The sequence below is a fragment of the Mixophyes fleayi genome, chromosome 2, assembly GCF_038048845.1.
Source record: "Mixophyes fleayi isolate aMixFle1 chromosome 2, aMixFle1.hap1, whole genome shotgun sequence".
In the NCBI taxonomy this organism is placed as follows: domain Eukaryota; kingdom Metazoa; phylum Chordata; class Amphibia; order Anura; family Limnodynastidae; genus Mixophyes; species Mixophyes fleayi.
The window spans coordinates 321,145,398-321,161,344 of record NC_134403.1 but is presented as its reverse complement, the minus strand read 5'-3'; the positions used below and the strand labels follow the sequence as shown (position 1 = coordinate 321,161,344).

The 15,947-nt window shown below is 39.0% G+C and overlaps 1 protein-coding gene across 1 annotated transcript in view; it reads left to right on the top strand.

The window, feature by feature from the left end:
* The window catches only part of COL26A1 (collagen type XXVI alpha 1 chain), a 374,834-nt gene that overhangs the window by 143,192 nt on the left and 215,695 nt on the right, over nucleotides 1-15,947 (top strand). The gene's annotated exons all lie outside the window — the stretch shown is intronic.

Sequence of the window (15,947 nt, the reverse complement as noted above, 5' to 3'; positions counted from 1 at the left end):
GATGGGCCGATGTATGCTATGAAGCAGGAAGTCACTGGTTCATGAGAAGATGGGCAGATGTATGCTATGAAGCAGGAAGTCACTGGTTCATGAGAAGATGGGCCGATGTATGCTATGAAGCAGAAAGTGACTGGTTCATGAGAAGATGGGCCGATGTATGCTATGAAGCAGGAAGTGACTGGTTCATGAGAAGATGGGCCGATGTATGCTAATGAAGCAGGAAGTGACTGGTTCATGAGAAGATGGGCTGATGTATGCTAATGAAGCAGAAAGTGATTGTTTGGAAAGTTACATAGCCTAGAAAGTGCAAAACTGTGAGTGGTTTACAGATCCCAGCAGTGGTGGAAGTGGAAGTTTAGAAGTGCTAGTATGGAACTTTCACTTTGAAATAAACGGCTGGGGGCCGGGGAGCCACCAAGGCCCCACAAAGTTTTAGGGATTGTTATAGAGTGAAATTAAATTTAGATGTATTTTAACACTATATAGTATAATATAAAATAAATAATGTAAGTCTATTTCCCCCTGTGTCCCCCAACTGTCCTGTGTCCAATTACCTTTCCTCTGTGTCCCTACATCTCTCCCTCATGTCTACTTTGTGTACTTACATTTTCCCTCATATCTTTATATTATTATAATAAAACTTTCAAAAATATCTCCCTTATATCCTCCATGTTACACTTTATCTTTCTCTGATCTGTTACCTTTCTCTGTTCCTATGTGCCCCTTCAAAGAATGGCAAGTAATAATTAAAGTAAAATGATACATTTTTGATCTTGACAACATTATATTGGAGTGTTGTAGCTCTTGGAGTAAGGGAATAACAGATTCAGTTATTACACTGTTATGTTAGGCACCAATTGCCATAGACTTTGGTGAAAGAACAGAGAATGGCAGTAATGTGGGGAAGAAAGATGAGCCTTGATTTGAAAATGATATAATCTTTATTTATGTCTTTTGCAAAGTCTGATTATGTTGAGGTTTTGATTTTGTTTTGTCTTCCTTTACTTGAAAAGTAAAGAAACTATATAGCTTCCATCACAGTGCAGAGAACTCTGCCTTTGCCATCACAGACCACTTCACAATATACATAATTTAGTCTATTTACATCTATGCATCCCTTCATCAAGTTTCAATGTTTTTTGTTTTTTTTAAAGATTAAATACTTGTTAAAAACTAACTCCAACATTTGACTGTCATACAGGCCTTCACAGGTGTGTGTGATCCATCTTATCCATCTGTCTTTTGTATGTACTCAATAGATACGCACAAAGCATTTGTAGAATATCAATAATTTAGCAAATTTTCCATGGTGAAATGCCACATCTGGAGAATGATGACTTCCACATACCAGCAACTTTTGTATTTGTTAATGCATTTTTATCATTTTTGGAAATGCAAAGCCCCCTTGCCTAGGGGACAGACTTCAAGGAGAATGGGGAGCTGGCTGGATGCTAAAGATGTGTGCCTCATGGCCATTGTGTTGCTGTATTCCTGCTTAGGGCAGTTCTGAAGCTGTGTGTGCTCCATATTCTGTAAACATGTGACCTAACTGCTTAAGTGGTAAATGAGAACCTGGGAGAGCAATGGAGAGGATTCAGCACAAGTGGTGTTTTCTGGCAATGTTTTGAAGGTTGAGCTGACGACAGCACAAGGGTCTGAATGTGTGGAGTGAAGCTGAAGGTGGAGTCAAAGATGACACCAAAGCACCAGGCTTGGGTAACAGGGGAGATAGAGATATTGTCAACCGTGATGGAGGATAGATGAGGGTGGAAAATTATGACATATTGAGATTTAGGTAGCATTGGGATATACCGGTGGCAGATGGACAAATGGGATAAGAGGAAAGGAGAGAGATCAGGGGAGGAGATGTAGAATTGTTTGTCATCACCATATAGATGGTAGTGGAGGTCGAAAGAGCATATACGTTCACCAAGAGAAGAGGTATAAAGAGAGAAAAGCAGAGGGCCAATAACAGAGACTTTAAGAACTCCAGCAGGTAGAGGGAGTGGAGGAGACGATGTGTCAGTATTAGAGACAATAAAGGAATGTCCAGAAATGTTGGAGATGAACTAGAAGAGAACAGTGCTGTAAAGGCCAAGGAACCGTATTGAAAGCAGCAGAGAGGTCAAGGAGAATGAGTAGTGAGCAACGAACCTTTGACCTAGTCCTTAGTAGATCACAGATCACTTTAATAACTTGTGTCCTATCATTACTTTTTTTTTTACATGGCCATGCTGTTCTTTGATTTCATTGAGGCTGTCTGGTATCTATATGTCTGTTAATGGGAGAGACAACTTTTCAATTTCCTTAGCTTAATTGATGCGTGCCTGAAGTTTCTGGCTGAGTAGCCTACAGAGGCTGCCATACATTGAAAACAAACACTTAGAAAAGCTATTTTGCAAGGGACAACTTTCCATTAAAGTGCTTGGGTACCCCAGAGACGATCACATAATTTAGAACAATAACCTCATATACAATAACATGATGTCCTGTTTAATCAGAAACACTTGCTCCTCTAGTGTCTGCTGGCAGATACTGTAGTATTAAATGAAGCAGAGGAAGTTGGTTCTCTTCAAAAAGAGTGCACCAAAACTACCTGTGTGTACAGATCTTTCTACTCACACCAAATATTTTAGTCATTTTAATCATTGTATATGTGTTAACAATGCAACTTGTGTTATTAATATATTAACATAGCACAAAAATATCTACACAACTTGAGAAAATGCGTTTCCAAGAAGCAACACAGATGATTTGTTGCTCTGTTTTATATGATTTAATGCAGTGGCGACTTCTGACAGCTCCCACAGCTTTTTTATTCCAGCTCTAGCGTAAAACCTCTTCTGTTACTGACACTCTATACCAAGGAATATGAATATGGAAATGCATTTGAGAGATAGGGTAACATTTGGTACATACTGTTTCCCTGAAACTACACTGAAGAAATAGCCCAGTAAATCCATCACTCATAATGTTTCATTTACATTGGCAGAAAGTCTTCATTATATGAACATACTTAGCATGCTTCTTAAAAGGGCAGTAAACTTTAATTGCCGGTTGTTCTATGTTAGAGAGCTGCTAATACCAGTAATACCATTCACAAAGACATATGTAAAAGTTTTCAGAACTGAATATATTTGAGATACAGCTCTGATGATGACAGGAAACACTACAGACAGTCTATTTAGTCAGCTTTAAAGAGAACAATAGATTTCACACAGCTTGGCAAATATTTCAAGTTCCTTTGAGATGAGGGAATTATTACATATATATTTGTGAATCGTATTAGTATCGGTTTTATATAAGAAAACTTGTATTTTAAGTTTATTGACCCTTAGTGGATGTCCCCCTATAGAAGTATTTTACTAGCGATTTCTCCCCCCACACATGTCATAACAGGTATAGGTTCCCTGTCATTATGGTGGTTCTCAATCTCCCATAAGCTGTCTAACTACAGATCCTACTGCTGCCGATGGCAGGAAAAATGTGAAACTTTGTTCTTTTGACACATTGTAGCATGTAATGTATCCATAGATTGTATTGCTCATTACACTGTGATAAACAGTGCACAGATGAAAAGTAAATAGCCTCCAAGGTAAACAGATAATCTATGCATGTGGACCTTACAATAGTTGTCAACTGTCCCTAATTAGACCAATATTTCATGCAATACAGCTGGGGAATGTAAGAAGCAGCCCCCCTCTCCCAATAGAGAAACTTTGCTAAATCGCATATGATATTATGATATGTCTCCAGGGGCAGGCTAGGCAAGGCCGGGGGAAAGTTGGGGCATCTGCCCCTGGGCCGGTGCCATAGTGGGCTAACTTGAGCTGGGTCACTAGGCCACCTTCATTTTTTTTTTCCTTTAAAATGTTCCTAATAGGCTGCTGAATCGAGTCTTACCCCCAGGCTAAAATTTGCCAGCCGCCCCTGCATTCCTCCTCCATGGAATATATTTCCATCCTACATAGTTGGGTATCTGTCGTCCATAAAAATTGGAGCCTTTAGTACCAATACCATGATGAACCACATCAAATATCACTACCTCGGGCTTCCTCTCCACCAATCCCCCACCTTCCCCCGAAATTCCCATACATGCCTGTCCCCTCCCCTGGTCTTCCCCAAAACCCAATAATAAAAAAACACATTTGTATCTAGTTTGTTTCTATTGAACTGGACCTGGTTTTAGTAATATTGAAACAGATTGTCATTATAGTATTAGATACTCCAACTGTGTCTATCTTTAGAAACTCACTACGTGACTCACACGTTACTTGTCACAAAAGTATATCTTGTTATCACCTTAATTTAGTCTGTCCCACACCTAACAGCCTCTTTCCCTAGTAAGATGTTGTTCAGGCATCTTTTTTCCAGTAACATAATGGATATAAATATAAATAGAAATTGCTATTGATTTATCTGCACATGAACATCAATGCACATTTTTAAGACTTGGACATAGCACTGAGTTTAATTGAAACCGTTTGGCCTGTGCTTTTAGCCACCCCTGCTCTCTGGAATTCCCTACCTTGTGCAATCTGAGAAGCACTCAACAGCAGGTACAAGACACACATTTACTGTCATTTTATTATATTGACAAAATCTATAGCTCAACAATATTTTCTCTGTGTTTAATTAATTGCTTATAAACTGCAAAATGTGTTGACGGGGAAAGCCTAATCCATTTACAGTATACAGATGTAGAAAAAGATAACTTGATTTTTTAATTCTACTTAAAAGCAATTCAATTCCATATAAATTGTAGATTCTATAATGATGATAATTGCACATTTCAGATTTCCTTTAGTTCACTAATTTGGGAGGGATGCACTATATTTCTCTATTCTCTTTGTAAGGGCTCACAAAGAACTCAACGAAGATTAGAGGAATAGGAACATAATAGGAGATCTAACAACAAAAAAATTGACAGACCTCTTTAATAATTTTTCTGTATTTAGTCTATTAGTAATCGGATCACTGTCAGGTCATGTGATCGGATTAAAGAGTATGTAATATTATTCAATGAAGAGAAGCAACATTGGATTACAAACATGGTGTAGTTCTAGCATTTTTAAAGGTTAGGATATTCATAATAATAATATAAATCATGCGATCGGATGCATGCCTGGTAACTTCCTTTGATTGGTCCAAGGAGTCACATGATTGGACTTCCTACATTTTACTAAGAACATGCATTATACTCTCGTAATGAGGATTAACTAGAATAATTATTTTCCTTTTCAGTGGATTTTTTTTTTACTTGATGCTATAATCGCAATCTTTTCACATCAGACCAAGGTGATATACCTCTACCTTTGGCACATATAAATCATGAGTGTTAGGAACCCCAACAGCCAGCACCACAAAACCCGGAGTCTGCTCTGAAGTCTGGCGTTCGCTGGAGCCCCTAGTGGTTGGGACAGACTTGGCCGAAGACAACAGAGGGTCGTGAGTTGTGTACTGACTGGGGAGAACCCAGGAAAGCGAAGTGAGGTCCAGGCAAGGGTCGAACAGGTCACAGGCAAGCCGGCAGCGTCAAAATCCAGGCAAAAAGATCGAGGGTCACTAGCAAACAATCGTGGTCAATATCTAGGCAAGGGGTCAAAGGTCACAGGCAATAAATCGTAGTCAAATTTCAGGTAATAAGTCGGCAACAGTAATCATGATCCAGAAGGTATACAGAGGACAGGACAAGCAGGGTAGTGTGCTAGGAAGCACGGACTATAACCGGCAGGGAGGGCTTATCCCTTCCTGCCTTAAATACTCATGTGGCCCAATAGAAATTGCCCTGGAAGCAGGGGGCAGAGAAACAACCAACTGGCAATAATAATTACTTTGCGCACGCGCCTGGCTGCCCTAGATGCCGGGACGCGGCGCTAGTAACTTGAGAGCGTCCCGACCGTTGCCTTGGAAACGGCCGGGACAAAGCGGAAGTGACATCCCGGTCGTCATGACGACGGCCGGGACGTGAAGGCATCTGAAGGAGCGAGTCGCGGCAGTGCCTGAAACCGCGGCGGCTCGTTACAATGAGATTGTATTAATATAGGTTATCTCAAATCTTATTGGTCTAAGGAAGTCACATGATCAGACTTCGGCTGTTTACATTCTTTTGTATGTATTATAAAATGTGATTTGGTATGAATTATGTTTATTTTTATCTGTGTATGTTTCTTAAATATTATGGAATGTATATTTATTATTATTATGAATGTTAGAATGTTTTTAAAAGGATGTTAAGAGGATACAATTTTTGATTGGTTCACATCACAATGATGACACTATAAATAAGGGACATTTCTATTGATATGACATGCCTTGAAAAAGAACCAAGAGGGGTTGAAACGCGATGGGTGTTTGTCTCAATTTTGATGTATTGACTGTCACTTACTTTTGAAGTGTGCAGAACAGCTCAGAGGCACCTAGAGGAAAATAATTCACTTAGAGCACCTTTGACCATCAGCTATCTCAGGTAAGTGGCCTGTACTCATTATTGGCGTGGTCATATCTAATATTTTATATGAATGTTTGACTTCTTTGTTTTAAATTAATAAATAAATGTGATTTGTAGGTAATACACTATGGAATAATCCTTCTTTCTTTCCACATGTATTTGCTTTGTGAGCAAAACACTATTTTTGAAGAGTCTTTGAGAAGTCACAGAAACAAGACATGAACTTTATGTGAAATTCCATCATTTGGTGAAATACTAACTACACCTTTATTGAGCATTTCCTATGTGATATCTTACTACTTAAGGAGTTGGACTTTCTGTTACTAACAGACTAAATACAGATTTTTATTTTCTTTTCTTGTATAGCACCTATAGTGGTCTGTCCATTTCTTTGTTGTCATTGGTCTTTTGGGTGTTGGTGATTATCCAGACATACATCTGGGAGCACTCTGAGCTATATATTTCTTATAATAGGAGATCTAGAAACTGTGAATGTTGCTAACACAGAGTAGTATTTTTACTCTGAGCTGACAACATTATTTATTAGAAAAGCACCTTTACAAAAAAAGATATAATGAAGAAATATTATACTAAGAGAAGCTATGTTATTTTATCTCATAGTAAAGCACACAAATAAAAGCCTGCCCATCAAGCTGAATTTGTAATGTTACTATTATGTGACAAACTTCCCAGCTCTGGCTGGTGGATTGGGCAACACATTGCAAAAACAGGTGCCAATATTCTCTGTTAAAATCACTTGCAAATTCAAGCTGTATTCCAGAAAAGAATTTATGGTACAGAAAACATTTTCATGTTTCCCAATAGGTCATTCAGGTGGAAAAGTCTGGAAAATGTCTTATATAGAGGTCATTGGGAATCTTGCTAAAGTACCTTTTGCTTCACATACCTGCAATACACTTAAACCTCTGATGAACTGTACACTGATGGGATTTGGGTATAATACGTCCCTAAATTTAGAATCATGTAGAGTGCTTATGATGTCTATTTGAAAAAGCTTTATTAAAACGGAATGCACTTTGATTGACCATAGATTGTTCATTGTTTCAATTTGATCATTTGTTTGTTTGCAAGTAATCGAGTCCATATTACTGGTTACAGTATAGGGCTGGAATAGATGAATGTATTAAGGATTCCCATTAACATACATGCCTGTCTATAAAATGGGTTGGGGGGGGGGGGGGTGACTCCACTGTAACTCATGATTTGAGCTTAATCTTATCAAGTAACTACAGCTGTAGACATTTAAGATTATTGCTAGTACTTTGCCTTTATTTGGATTGATTGAAATAACATGGCGTGTCTCTCCAAACTGAAATTAGAACATAACTTCCTGGCAGCTGCAACATCTGTATCTGTATTTATAGCCCAGTTGTTCCCCCAGGTATGGATCATGTTCTCTGGTTTATTTGATCAGCTCAGAGAAGATAAGAGTAAGTTCTGTTAGAATGACTTGGATACTTTACTATATCCTCATTTGCTCTACTTAAAAAAAAAAGGATCGGATGTATCCCTCTGCTGATTTATGCTGTGTACGGCTGAGAGTACAACTGTCCAGGGAATATATCATGGGGAAGGTAGGAAAGTGTGATCCATACACTTTCTGTAGAGATGCTTTTATATCCTTTCCTATATTTGCTGGCTTCTATTTCTATGCGATAATGTTGCATGAAACGTCAAATGTTTAATGTTAAAGGGATTAGTGCTTGGAAGAAGAAAAGTAAAATACAATATTTAAAGTGAGGAAGCCCAATGTCTTTAACATTACTTAAAGCCCACAGCTGGTAGCTTTGTTTGGACACCATCATCAGGCACATGACCTAGATCCCATAGTTGGGCACCTGGCACAGACCACAGTTGGGTATATGGCATGGAGCATACACCACTATGCACAGCTGCCTTTGTCAAACACATGGCATAAAACCCAATTATTAAACATATGACATAGGCACCTATTGTCAGACAAACGGCATAGAGCTCCTTTGTCAGATACACAGGCAACTCCTTGTTCTTTCACGAATCCGCTACTCACATTGCTAACATGCAATGTATGCTACTTTTGGCTCTACAGCTGTTATGGATCTAAAAGTCTCAGCACACAAGATATCAGGACTTTCTTATTGTGGGTCTGATTGATCCCCTTAGGAAAAAACAGCTTTTTTTGTGGAGGACATGTTCTTTTTTTAACTATTTTTTTTTAACGCACAGCAAGGTACATGTTGATGGTCTTCATCATCATCATCTTCATCACAAATCTTACACCAGAGGGAAAGCAGCTGCAACAGATTTGCCTCCTAGAGGGGTATCTGTGGCTACTTCCTCCTCAGTGTAATAGGTTATTAGCATTAACATGGCCTTACTATACTAGGACTACGTCTGTCCGCCCATTCCCTCCCCCCATTCCGCCTCTCTAAGCACAAGGGGACATATGTTTGACTCTACATGACCCCAAAAGTGTGCAAAATGTGCTTCAGTCATATTGTTGGTTATTGACTTTCACAGAATTGCAGAGATGGCCGCTCACCGGTATTGGCGCAACTGAACAGGGAGGCGTGGAGTCTAACGTACCCCGGTATTCACCAGGGACCCCCGCAAGGGGGTTTGGGATTAGCTGCAGAGGGTATGCAGGTCGCGGTTCTCCAAGACAGTCACCGGTGTAGCGACAGTAGTAGCCAGGCGTAGTCAGGCAATCCAGGTCAGAGCCAACCGAGCGGTGCAGTACAGAGGGAGGATCCAGAGAGAAGTCAGGTCAAGCCAAATAGTCAAACCAGCCGGGCAGTGAGGTACCAAAACTAAACACAGGAGAGTAGTCACAGGAAGCCGAGTCAGAACCGAATAACACACTGGATCAGAAGTTCAGGAAACGCTGGAGCAGGAGTGAACCAATACTCTGGCACTAGACATGTGTCAGAGGCTGCTTTATATACCCTAAGGTGCCTCCTGATTGGGTTAGGGAGATTTTGGCGGTCAGACATGCTGACTGCAGACAGGTGAGCAGAGATAGCGTCCCGCTGCTAGGCAACAGGACGTGGTTGCTGAGAAGGTGCAAGCGTCCGTCTCCTGCACCAAGTGTCAGTGCAGAGACGGCGCCTGACATTGACTACTAACAAAATTGCTGCCGCCAATGTGTATAGGTGATGGGAGCATTAGAAACTTTCTTTGATATGCCTTGGGAGCCGAAGAGTCCTGTATATTGTGGAAAACTACTTTGCAGTACTATTGTATTGTTTTTATTATTGCACTGTTTTGTTTGGCTGTACAAGTATTGAGTTACACCAACACAATCTACAGCAAATGGATAATAGCACTAATTGTGGATGGATAAAAGAAAAAAATGCTTTCACTCTACTAAATGCATACAATGTGTTATATTTTTAGCACTGACTTTCCTGATTAATGCTTTTCCTCTGTAATATATACTGAACACATTGTCAAGGGACTACATACAAAATCTAAAATAGTTACATTGCATCCACTATTAATGATAAAGTATTTGCAGTAAGTGGATTGGAGAGTTACACGATTCAGCTTGTGACTCTCAATTTATTTTCTCCTCAATGAACCATAGTGTGACCACATAGGTTATGTTAGGCATTCTGTGACTTCTCTCGGCTAAATTACAATGTACAACATGTTGGTAGAGTAAGCTGGGAATTTCATTCTAACCATAGTTTGAGGACTGGGTGGGTCATGGCCCCATTTTCTTTTATTATTGTGGCCCACTACTTATGGGTGTTATTTCAAAGAAGTTAACCTGCGTTCTTAAAGTCTATTAATATGTTATTATTATATTAAATGCTGTGACACTGCTACTCTGAAAATAATATAGAAATTACATAACATATCTGCATTTTATCAATTTCAATGTTGCTTACAATGTTCAAAAGTGTTAAATACACGTTAAAAATACTATAGAGTCTTATTAAAATAGACCTCCATGCTCCAGGACTCCACTACATGAGTTTCCTGCCTTCCATCCTACCTTTTCTCTGCCTGGTCTCCCCCAGACCTGCCTGCCCGAACATCATAGTCCTTACACTTAGTCCATTAACCCGACATCATTGTGGTGGAGAGTTGTTACACGGACATTGAGGTTGGGTCATTATGACCTGAGTATGCCTGATTTTGAAATTTTAAGGATGAGTTTAGAAGATTATTAATATATTTGGAATAATGAACTATTGAATGACTTATTTTGATTAAAAAAAAAGTCATAGAGAATAGAGAAGGAACTTTTTTTATTTCTACATAGTCTTCAAAACAAAAATCAACAAAATTTCTGTGTTATTGATATACACGCAATTCATTATGACCCAACCTCAATGACGCTGGGTTATCACCACCACTATATGCCTCTACTCTACTCATTACTCTACATGTCTCTCCCACTGTGCTAACACCTGGTCCATACCCCAAAGTAAAATATCCAACTTGATTTTTCTTCCACTTCGCCATTCCCTCTTTAGAATTTACCTCTACCTCATTTGTCCTTTGTTATATTGGGTGCTGAATGTTGCCTGTATGGCTGTCATTTGTTCTGTTAATGGCATCCACGCATGTATTATTCTGCTCAATTGTACCTATATATCTGTTTTTATGTTTAATGTTTCCATGTATGTATTCATGTCAATTATGTCAGGCACTATGGAATCTGTGGCATTTTACAAATCAACATTGATGTTGATGATGATGATATACAAATGCTCCCTTAGCACTAGCTAAGCGCTTAACAAGCACTTGTTAGGTTGCGTTTGACCTGTGTTTAACCACACTGAGAGCTGTAAGGAAGGTTTGAGATGAACTCTTTAGCACATTATTAACACACCTGAATGTGATGTCAAAGGTCACTAAATGCAAGGAAAATTAAAATTTGTCTATCTAGTTTAACTAGCGTTGTTTTAAATTGCCCATATATATGAGACCTTAATGTGTTGTAGACAGGAGTTTCGTCGGGCATAGCCCTGGTTCTACTGTATATTGAGCTAATTTGGGAAATGTTACATATAGTTTACATCACCAGCTTCAGTACACATTCCCCGGTGAGATTTCTGCTGTGCCATTAAAATAAACAGTCCACAATAGATGTCCCAAAGTCAATATTGAAAAAAAAAAATCACTGTCAGGCAAGTCACAAGCCTCATCCCCCATACCACATCATACTTGGTTAAGAATCCTCAACCTATGAAAGCTGTCTATACTTACACTGTTTTTTTCCATTTCGAAGAGAAGTTGTAAAGAGACAACTTGCAAACATTAACAAAATTAAAATAACATACATCTCTACCAACTTGACTCCTCCGTTCTGCGGAAGCCCTGACTCTCTTAATAACACTCATTACCTGCTCCCATTTCCAGTTACAGGAGTTTTTTCAGTCTGCACCCACTTTGTGGAATGCCCTCTTTCGCACTAGTCTCCAAACCTTCATGTGTTCTATGAAACCCTTTCTCTAAAGGTACACTTATCAAAATAAGATTTACATGTGTTCTTCCTATACTCAACCCTTTGACCCCCTGACCATCATTACTGTGTGACTGGTACAGAGCCCACTATGCACTTTTTACCCTTTCAATCTGGCTATACCAGTATGCAATGTGCATCACTTAGCCTCATGTATCAAGCACCTATTGTCCTAGAGATTGTCCTAGAGTAAAAACAGGACTCTCTTACCTCTTTGTCTTTGATACCCAGTCTTGTTTTATTGCAACCAATATAACGACCTACAGGCATAATATGTACAGTATAAAATGGGGGCAAATTATTTTTGTACCTTGAGCAACTTATTAACTACTGTAGGTATCATCAACATGATGCACTTGCAATGATAATTTCTCCTGCTGGAAAAAGAGACAAAAGAATTCTGAACTCCACTGCTCCAACGCTTCTAGTGCGAAGAGTGCTGATTCGCTGGCTGTTCCAGCATCCAATTGGGACTCTCAATATTGGGACAGTTGAACTGTCAGGCATTTAAAACTCTCCTGACTTTTACAGTAGTTGAATTGACTATTATATAGGTGACAATTATGGACACTGAAAACTGTTTTCCTTGTTGAGGTGTTGCTCCTAATTTAGAGCCAGAGCGTTTTTATTTAACCATAGGAGATGGCTGGAAACTCAACAAAGTGGCTCCAACCAGGTCTCAACAACATTAAAACACAAGATATTTGGAATTGATAACTGAGATTTTGCAATTTAAAAAAAAATTTTTTTGTATACCTCATGAAGTTCACAGATGGACCTCGGGAATTAGCTAAAAAATATATATATACAATTTCCTCTTTAAAACATGGCAGTGATGTTATTATTGTGTGCTACTTTTGTCTAGCAACGTAGATGATAGATGTGACATTAGTGAAAGACATAAAGTAATACTGCACAAAAATACCTATTTTAAAAATATAGATGTTTATAGCAAGCTACCCATCAGCCTGTGGATACCTGCTTCTCTGCTGGAACATTCATTCAAAAACACCCTGAAGCTGCACTGCAGTAAACTGGGTAATTCCTTATTTATTTGAAGACTCCAATAAACAGCATTATATGTCAGGATCCAAGCAGCTGCTTATCCATGGCCGCACCATTTGTGTTCCAGAACTTTCTGTTCACTGGTGTCTACGTTAGAGTCGTTGTATCACTGAGGAACGGGGTGGTCAGTGATTAATGTAATAAGTTCCTATGGGAGTAGTGGCTGTGTGCTGAGCTCCCTATCTCCATATGTAATGGGAATATGAGAGCTGCCATCTCATTATGTCACTGCTCTGCAAAGTGTCTTTGAACACGAGTATAAAAATTCTGGATTACAGCTCAGGGGGCCTCAGACCAGACAACAATTTTAGTAACGCTAAATGTTTTTCGAGAAATGCTGTCCAGGAAAGATATTTCCAAGACAAGATTTAAATTTGTCTTCCCTCATGCTGGATGGATTCCCTTCAAAACCATAAGCTTCAAAGGAAAACATATTAATTTTTCATATGTAGAGAGAAAAAAAAGTATTCGCTGCAAGCAACATATGTATGACTGTAAAATGTTAATGCTTGTGTTAATAACACTGAAATTGCAAAATAATTTCCCTGTAGAATGCTTTATTAAGATCTATAAAGGGACATTGATGTTCTGTCACATCCAAACTGCCCGATTCTCATCCATGTTCTAGTTTGTAAAATTTATGGCACTGCCTGGTCTTCAGACAACTCACCCGTATTAACGATGAGAGAAACAAGAAGTAGCTGCCGCATTCAATGAAACTGATGGATGCTGAACAGAGCTACAATCCAGCTTAGTGTATTGGGAAGCCCAATCCCCTGAACTATTTTATTGTAAGGGAAATTTGGCCTGTTATATACTGCAAGTGATTGAAGGCCAAGTAGAACGCTCAGGAAATGTTCTCTGTTAGTACAGTATGTGTTTTCTTTGTGTATAATGTATAGGGCTCTCAGGGGCCGCATGCTTAGTCAAAACACACCTTCCATTAGACCACCATAATGTTATCTCTGAAGACTGAAACTGGATCATATTGCAGGTCAGAATGCTTGGAATTCACCAGAATATTGTTGCTATGCAGTTAATTCATTAACTTTCTCACAGTAATTCATTCTTTTCCTGGAGATGAACTGTGGACCTGAATTTGCTAGACTTTTTTTTGTATATTTACAATTATGAATGTAGTTGCCAAAAAAGTTTTTTTAAAAAAAAATAGCATAACTATAATATATACATACACAATATTTACCAAAAAGATACGTGCATTGGAAATGTCTGACCGGGCTAAATAATGGATTGTGCCACGTCTATGTGTGTTTCAGAGTAATCTGTAGTTGCTTACATAGGGGGAGAATACCTACCAATAGAACACTCATTGCCATGCTCTAAAAATGGATAAAACAAGAGAATATAATTTAGAAATTGAATTTAATACAAAAACATTTTAGGAAAAAATTATATTGTTTATATCATCATCACCATTTATTTATATAGCGCCACTAATTCCACAGCACTGTACAGAGAACTCACTCACATCAATCCCTGCCCCATTGGGGCTTACAGTCTAAATTCCGTAACACAGACAGACAGGCAGACACACACACAGACTAGAGTCAATTTGTTAGCAGCCAATTAACCTAATAGTATGTTTTTTTGGAGTGTGGGAGGAAACCGGAGCACCTGGAGGAAACCCACGCAAACACGGGGAGAACATACAAACTCCTCACAGATAAGGCCATGGTCGGGAATTGAACTCATGACCCCAGTGCTGTAAGGCAGAAGTGCTAACCACTACGCCACCATACTACCCATTTATATTTGAGCATGTGATAGTTACTGTATCAAGAATTTCAAATTGGTAGATTAAAGCTGCACAAGGATGTAATAAAAGTTGGGCCAGGTATTATACTTTTCATATGTGGTCCTCCCAGTGCAGGGGAATATGAACCCAGGTATGGGACTTCTACCATTCAGGCATAGGAGGTCTGTAATTATTATTTTTTAATGGACCTTTTATATAGTGACTTTGCCATTTAATTACATTGGCCTATTAAAAATCAAAATGTATCTAACTGAGGACATCCTATTCAAAGAAGTGATCTAGTTTTGATTCTAACTACCTCAGAGATGTTGCTGGTAACTGAAAACATTCAAAATATGCTTCATACCTTCCAGCTCATTAGATTATTTTGTCCAGCAAAATTAAATTTTTTATTTTTGCATTAGAACGTAACACCAGATATTATGCATGTAATCCACCATACAACACAGCAAATGGCAAATGCAACAATCATACAATGTGAAAACATGCACTGCAATCGATGCCAACCTGCTGCCTTGCAACAGCTCAAAAACATGTGCACAATGCAGAAAGTAAGCACTTTTGTCCTCTGTCTACCTCTTTTGTTAAGCCCCATATGCACAGGTGTGGATAAACAGCGCCTATACAAACTTTAGACAAAGCCTTTACTTTGTCTTTGTCTCTAACAGTGTTTGATGTGTGTTCTTAAAGCCTCCCTGCAGCATAGTGTACTATGTTTGTAATGAGTGCTCCCATAGAAGCCCTTTTTTTTGTCTGGCATTTGTGAATGGTGCAGGCAACATTGGAAATGAGGCAAAGCATACACTGTTTTTGAGTATTAAGCCTTGTGTCCACTTGAATCCAGATCATCATCACCATTTATTTATATAGCGCCACTGATTCCGCAGCGCTGTACAGAGAACTCATTCACATCAGTCCCTGCCGCATTGGGGCTTACAGTCTAAATTCCCTAACACACACACAGACAGATAGACTGGGGTCAATTTTGATAGCAGCCAATTAACCTACCAGTATGTTTTTGGAGTGTGGGAGGAAACCGGAAACATACGCAAACACGGGGAGAACATACAAACTCCACACAGATAAGGCCATGGTCGGGAATTTAACTCATGACCCTACTGCTGTGAGGTAGAAGTGCTAACCACTTAATCTGGGTACACACTACAGAAATTTCAACC